General features: G+C 41.6%; 1 long non-coding RNA gene across 1 annotated transcript; it reads left to right on the top strand.

Moving 5' to 3' along the window:
* Window positions 1-3844: 3844 nt before the first annotated feature.
* LOC136522172 (uncharacterized) lies at window positions 3845-5299 on the top strand. Its single transcript, XR_010775802.1, has 3 exons — window positions 3845-3965; window positions 4041-4088; window positions 4388-5299. It is a non-coding gene; the product is annotated as an uncharacterized lncRNA (long non-coding RNA).
* The last annotated feature ends 701 nt before the right edge of the window (window positions 5300-6000 follow it).

Genomic DNA, 6000 nt, shown 5'->3' with positions numbered 1-6000 from the left:
CGCTCCGCCTCCCTCCCTCTCGATGGTGCCTAGCCCGGCGGATGGGTGCGCGGTGCCGTGCGTGGTTCCAGCTGGCCCCTGCCGGCACGTCTTCCCTCAACCCTAACTTTCTCTTCGTTGTCGGTGGTGGTGGCGGCCGCAGTGTCTCAGCTCGGCGGCTTGGTCTGCCGGTACCCTCACTTTCTTCTCCTCCCTTGTCTAACGGACTGTCGCAGGCAGCGACACTCCTCCTGCCTCCTGTTGTTGTGTTCCCAAATTCCAGTGGACGGGGCCGCGGGGGTCAGCTGTCGCGCTATGCCGCGGTACCCAGCCTGCAGCGAATGCCTATGTTTGCCTGCAGACCCACGTCCGCCGGTGCGCTGTCAACGGTTGGTCAGGCCCGTGCTGCCTGCGGTCGGCTGGGCCACAGTCCGACCCCTGCTTTGGGAATCTCCTTTTTTGGATGAACCAGAAAATCAGAATTGGATGGGGAACCACATCATGCTGTGTCAGGTGATACTCTTGGTTCTCGATGTTGTCTTTCTTTATCAGCTTTACTCTTACTTTTGATTTTGTGACTAACATAAATTTATTCGGAATCATTTGGACGCCTGGTTATTCTGAGACAAATAGACACAAAGGAAATAGCCCAACCAAAAGGTACTATCTGGTCCAGTGCAGTTTAGTATTTTCATTTTGCCTACTGTCATTGGTTTGTTCAGTTATTTGCTATTAGTGTTGCGGCACGATCCTTATCTGGTCAGTATGGATATTGCAGTACAAGCTGTATTGTTGTTGTCAGAACTGTTGCCTGAGCTGCAAGTTGAGGAAGCTCTTAATTTAGTGTGAACTATGAAAACCTGTTCCATGTGTTGCTAGCTTCATTTGTTAGCTACCTATTGATTACAATGGACTTGGCGTCATTCCTTTCAACCTACAATAGACATGATTGGGAGTGCATGGGCCACAAACCCGTCAGGGAACAAATTTTGGTCCTATATTATTACGCAATGCAAAGATACAGGAGCAGGAAGGTCTACCTAGAACAAAGGTAAATTGTGGCCAATGTGAAATGTATAGTCCTTTTACTTCTATTTTATGTTACAAATCCATTACCTATATTGTTGCTAAAATTATTTGATTTCCAGGAATATGGCCACCTGGAGGTCAGAGGCTGCTACATTCTCTAGCCATCTGATGGCAGTGCTTCCTTTAGTAGACGGTGCATTGAGCAAAGTATGCGTTCTTGAGAGACTTCCACATAAAAATTACGCACCTGTAGGCACATTGGCTGGTTTTTTGCCGCACGATTTGACATATATATCTAACCTTGGATATGTATTATCAACCTGCCTTCGCAATGCACTAGGTAAAATGCATGAGCTTAATTGGGCATGCACTTATATAGCCTACACTATTGTTGTCCAGATATAAGATAGTAATATATACCACTGTCATGTTAAGGTTTCAATAGGTGATGACAGCAGGTCAATGAAAAAATGAATTAACTGCAGGTTCCATAATAGTGGCTCTGTTAAAAGGCTATTGGGGTTTTGTCATAGAAATTTAGAATGAGATCCAATCGAGGCTTGTGTTTAATCATCCTCTAATACTGCTACAGATCCTCTAATAGAAATAGCTAATTTGTATTGGTAGGGCATAGCAGGTTAGCACTATACATGAGTTTTTTTCCCAGAGCCTCTGAAAAAGGGCCTAATATACTTTTTTAGAAATGCATATACATGTACTGCATAAAAAGTCTGTAGTTTGAAGGACATATCACTATCTCTAGACAATTGCGAATACTTTGAAACTCCCACTATCTCTAGACAATTGCGAATATTTTAATTAACTCAATTAATTTTTTTTTACCATATAGACGTTTTGTGGAGATGGAAATCTTTCCCTGGGTTTGTACATTACTTTGAAATCGGTAGTATGTCATGCAAACTGCCACTTTCTAGGAACAATGTAAAAATGAGACCGTTTCATAAATTCCCACTATGAACTGAATATTCACTGCTTGAATGGATGAAATTGCTTCAAGCTGTAAAATCATTGGACATGCTCTGATGCAGCACGTAGGTACTGTTTGGATTCATTTGCAGGTCTGTTGCTATGATAGCCTTGTTCCTTTGGGTTATGAGTACATGACTCTCGGATGCGAAACCTATCTATTCACGTCTACGAGCTTGGTAAGTGGTAGAAGATACAGTATGATTGGTTGGTGTTTTTATATGTCCATTCCTGTGTCCAGATTCTTGATGTAGTCGCCTCCATGGCCGTTTGGTTTTCAAGAGTTTGTGAAAGTTCACAGCTCTAAAAAGTCGCTGAGTTTCTATATCTGTGTTGGACAAAAACTTGATTTGGTCAGGTTTTATCTCTGCATGGTTTTAACTCCCGAAAGTGTTCTGGGCATGGCCAGCAGCCCCTTGCCCCTTTCTCCATGTGGTTATACAAATTCAGTACTATGTTGCTGTTATATTTTAGTTTTTTTTCACAATGCTCAAAAAACTATTCCGTTGTAAGTGCCATGTCAGGATGGTAAAAAAGATCAACTCTTTCGTAACTATTATTTGTCTATAGTTTTAGTGCTACCAAAATAAATGATTGCTGAGTTTCAATATCGGTGTTGGACAACGAATCGATTTGGTCAGGTTTTATCTCCGTGTGCTTTTAACTCCCGAGATATGCCCCGGACATGGCCAACAGCCCTTTGCCCCTTCCTTCATGTGGATATACAGATTCAGTGCTATGTTCCTGTTATATTAAATTTTTTATTCACAAGCCTCAAAACCGTTGTAGGTGCCTGTCAGGGTTCTAAAAAGAGCACCTTCTTCATAACTGTTATTTGCCTATAGTTTTAATTAGTGGAAACAAAATTGCGATCCCTGAGAAACTTTGTTATCTTTTGTACAAATTTAATAGACTGTAAGTGGCATGTCAGGATGCTAAAAAGAGCGGCTCTTCCATAGCTATTATTTCTCCATAGTTTTCATGCTACCCAGATAGCTAACACTAAACAAGTTTCATGGTTATCTTTTACAGGTTGGGATGAAATAAGAGAAAATTAAAATATATGAAGTCCAATTGTTCTACAACCATCAAAACTTCATGCAGATCGACCCCTCCAAGCTTTGGTCTCTTCATAGATGCACTAGCGATAAATGTATGTTATTGTTTCCAGCATTATCAACCTTCCATTACAACTGTTTCTATTCAATTTCAGATCGCATATATGCGTCCTCTTATTTATGGGGCCATCGAATTTCAAATAAGATTTTGCTCAGGTTACATTCTCCTCCTCCTTACAGTTACTATCATAGTTACCATTACAATATATCTTTATGGGCCTCTTAGCCACGTGTGTTGTGTAGGCAGTCATCTAATTATGCTTATTCCATTTGTTTCGATTGACTACAGATTTCACATGTTGCTGCTTCCACTAATTGGACTTCATTCTATTCGCTTTAATGTCCATCAATTTTGTATACGCAAATGCATTCTGTGTAGACAGGTTCAGATGTCCTCTCGCTGTGATGGCTGAAGATTCAGCATTTGCAATACCCTATACAACCCATTCAGTGGTTCTCACAGCATGCAGCGCAAAAAAATAAGGTTTGATTTTCCGTTCCCATTAACAATCCAGCAAAAGAAGAGGTTACGCATTCCCTGTAGTGGAGGTGGTCGCTGGCGCGGCTGCCCCCGATGCGGCATCGTCCCGCCGGCCGTCTTCTCCTGTGCTCCATGAAACCCTAGGTGCCTACCTCTTCCTCTCTCTCTCTCTCTCTCTCTCTCTCTCTCTCTCTCTCTCTCTCTCTCTCTCTCTCTCTCTCTCCCTCCCTCCCTCTCACTCTCCTTCTCCCTGCTGACTGCCCCTATCCCAGAGCGCGTGGAGGTTCCTCGCGGTGCCGGGGCTTCCTGCTCTGGCTGCACACCGCGGCTGCACCAGGGGATCGATCCTGTGGTGCATTGATTAGTTCCAGGTTCGTAGTATCTACTTAGATGTATATTGCTGCTGCTGATTTCAATCCTATTGACCTTAGCCCTATCTATTGCAGCAACGGTGTGTGAAGATTGCCATCATGGTGCTTCCTGTGCTCCTCAAGGTACAGCTCACAACATTTCTTACGATTTCCTCTCCATCTCTCCTAATTGTGCTCATGTGGAGTATTCAGATTGACTACTAAAATGTCCTTCAGTTTCGCAATACCACATCAGGTGTTTTGGTTAAGCAAGGCAATCAAATAGTTTTTGTTTTCTCTTTGTGAATATACCAACTTCCTTCCCTGCCAAATCATTATTGTCTTTGTAACCTCTGTTCATGTCTACTGTCATTCTCCTTTTTAGATTACTTTTACTGCAGGGTTTATAATGATGACCACTTAGCATATGTGCAACTGTGTAGACTACGATAGAAGTACAGCCACGGTGGTGCAGCGCGTGCAGACGCTGGACATGGCACTGCAGTCGCCGCATGGAATCCTCTTGGGGTCCTCTCTGCTGTTGAAGAGGGGTTCGCTTGACTAGGTGGGGCTCCAGTTCATCTAATTGCTATTGAATGTATGCATCTGTGCATCGATTTTGTGCTCATGGATGTGATCTAGCACCTGTCCTATCGCTGCAGCAAAAACGACGTTTGATCGACATGCTTACACATTTTGCTGCTACCTATTTACTTAGTGCTTTAGTGCTTTTCCCCCTACTACAATGAGTTACGGTCTTTCTGCCCCTCAAAATTAAACTAGCTGAAATCATTAAAATAGATTTTGATTATTTGGAAATGTTGTGCACAGCCATGTGGTGGATTCAATCTATATATATAGAACCTCCTAGGCTAAGGCATACATTATTCTTATTTTCAAAATGGTTAGCTCAACAATTTCAGAACTTATCTATTTTTTTGGATATGAATGCTCATATTTTGCAAAGATGGAATATTATTGTTCTTTGAATGGTGTACGCCATTCAGAGAAGTAGGATTTTAATTACCTGAACTCACCATTCAAAGAAGAATATTTTTGTGGCAGACACAATTTTGATTTAGGTGCCTTGTTTCAGCTGCCCAGGTGATGTCAAAAATATTTCATTAATTCTAATGCCAAAAAAATGAAGAATAACTGCCTACAAACTGAATCCTGCTCATGCATCCACATATTGGATTTTGCTGTCATGATTACCTCAAAAGAAAAGATGATGTCCTTATTTTCACACAATGTTTTAGGCTTCTAAAAGAGGTCATATATGTGGATTGATTTACATCTTTCCCCATTATCCTTTTATGTTTGGCCATTATCTGTGAATTGAAGGGATTTCTGGTGTCATTGGTTTACAGCAACGTTGAGGGTGAGGCATGCCAATGGAGGCCCTTTAGCTCCCACAAGCATGCACGGTCTGGGAAAACAAACAACCACGTAAAGAGCTCCCAGGCAGGAGGGCCAGAGTTTCCATGTCGTGTACCTTCTTCTTCAACTCTTAACTAAATTAGTTAACGGCCTCTAAACTTGATAGGAGTACATTATGCCATGTGTTTTCCATTTTCAGCAGATTCATGTTGAAGCTTACGACCCCATTCCCTTATTTGTAGTTAGTTTGCAGCCATAGAGAAATTGTGTTCCTGCTGGCCTACAGCATACTGATTTCTTCCCCTTCAATACTGTATTTTCTATTGCTTGAATTGCAGTCTATTTGTTTGTTCAAATACAGTAACTCGACCAGCTCTATCCATTGCTTAGGATGGTTATAGCTAGCAGCTTGATACATTAATGTGTCTACAGATTGAAGCCTGCTCATGCATCCACGTATTACATTTTGCTGTCATGATTATCTCAAAAGAAAAGATGTTCATATATTTAGACAATATTTTAGGCTTCTAAAAGAGGTAATCCATTTTGTTTCTTCATGTAATCCCATTGTAACACATGATGATATGGTAGTTCCTGCGATTAATTTGTTCAAAGCCTTTTGGAAAACTTTTTTTTTTCTGATAGCCTGCTATTTCTCCTTTTTAATCGCTTTTGA

The sequence above is a fragment of the Miscanthus floridulus genome, chromosome 18 (genome assembly GCF_019320115.1).
Source record: "Miscanthus floridulus cultivar M001 chromosome 18, ASM1932011v1, whole genome shotgun sequence".
Classification (NCBI taxonomy): Eukaryota; Viridiplantae; Streptophyta; class Magnoliopsida; order Poales; family Poaceae; genus Miscanthus; species Miscanthus floridulus.
The sequence above is the reverse complement of the archived record's forward strand: the minus strand, read 5'-3'. Positions and strand labels throughout refer to the sequence as shown.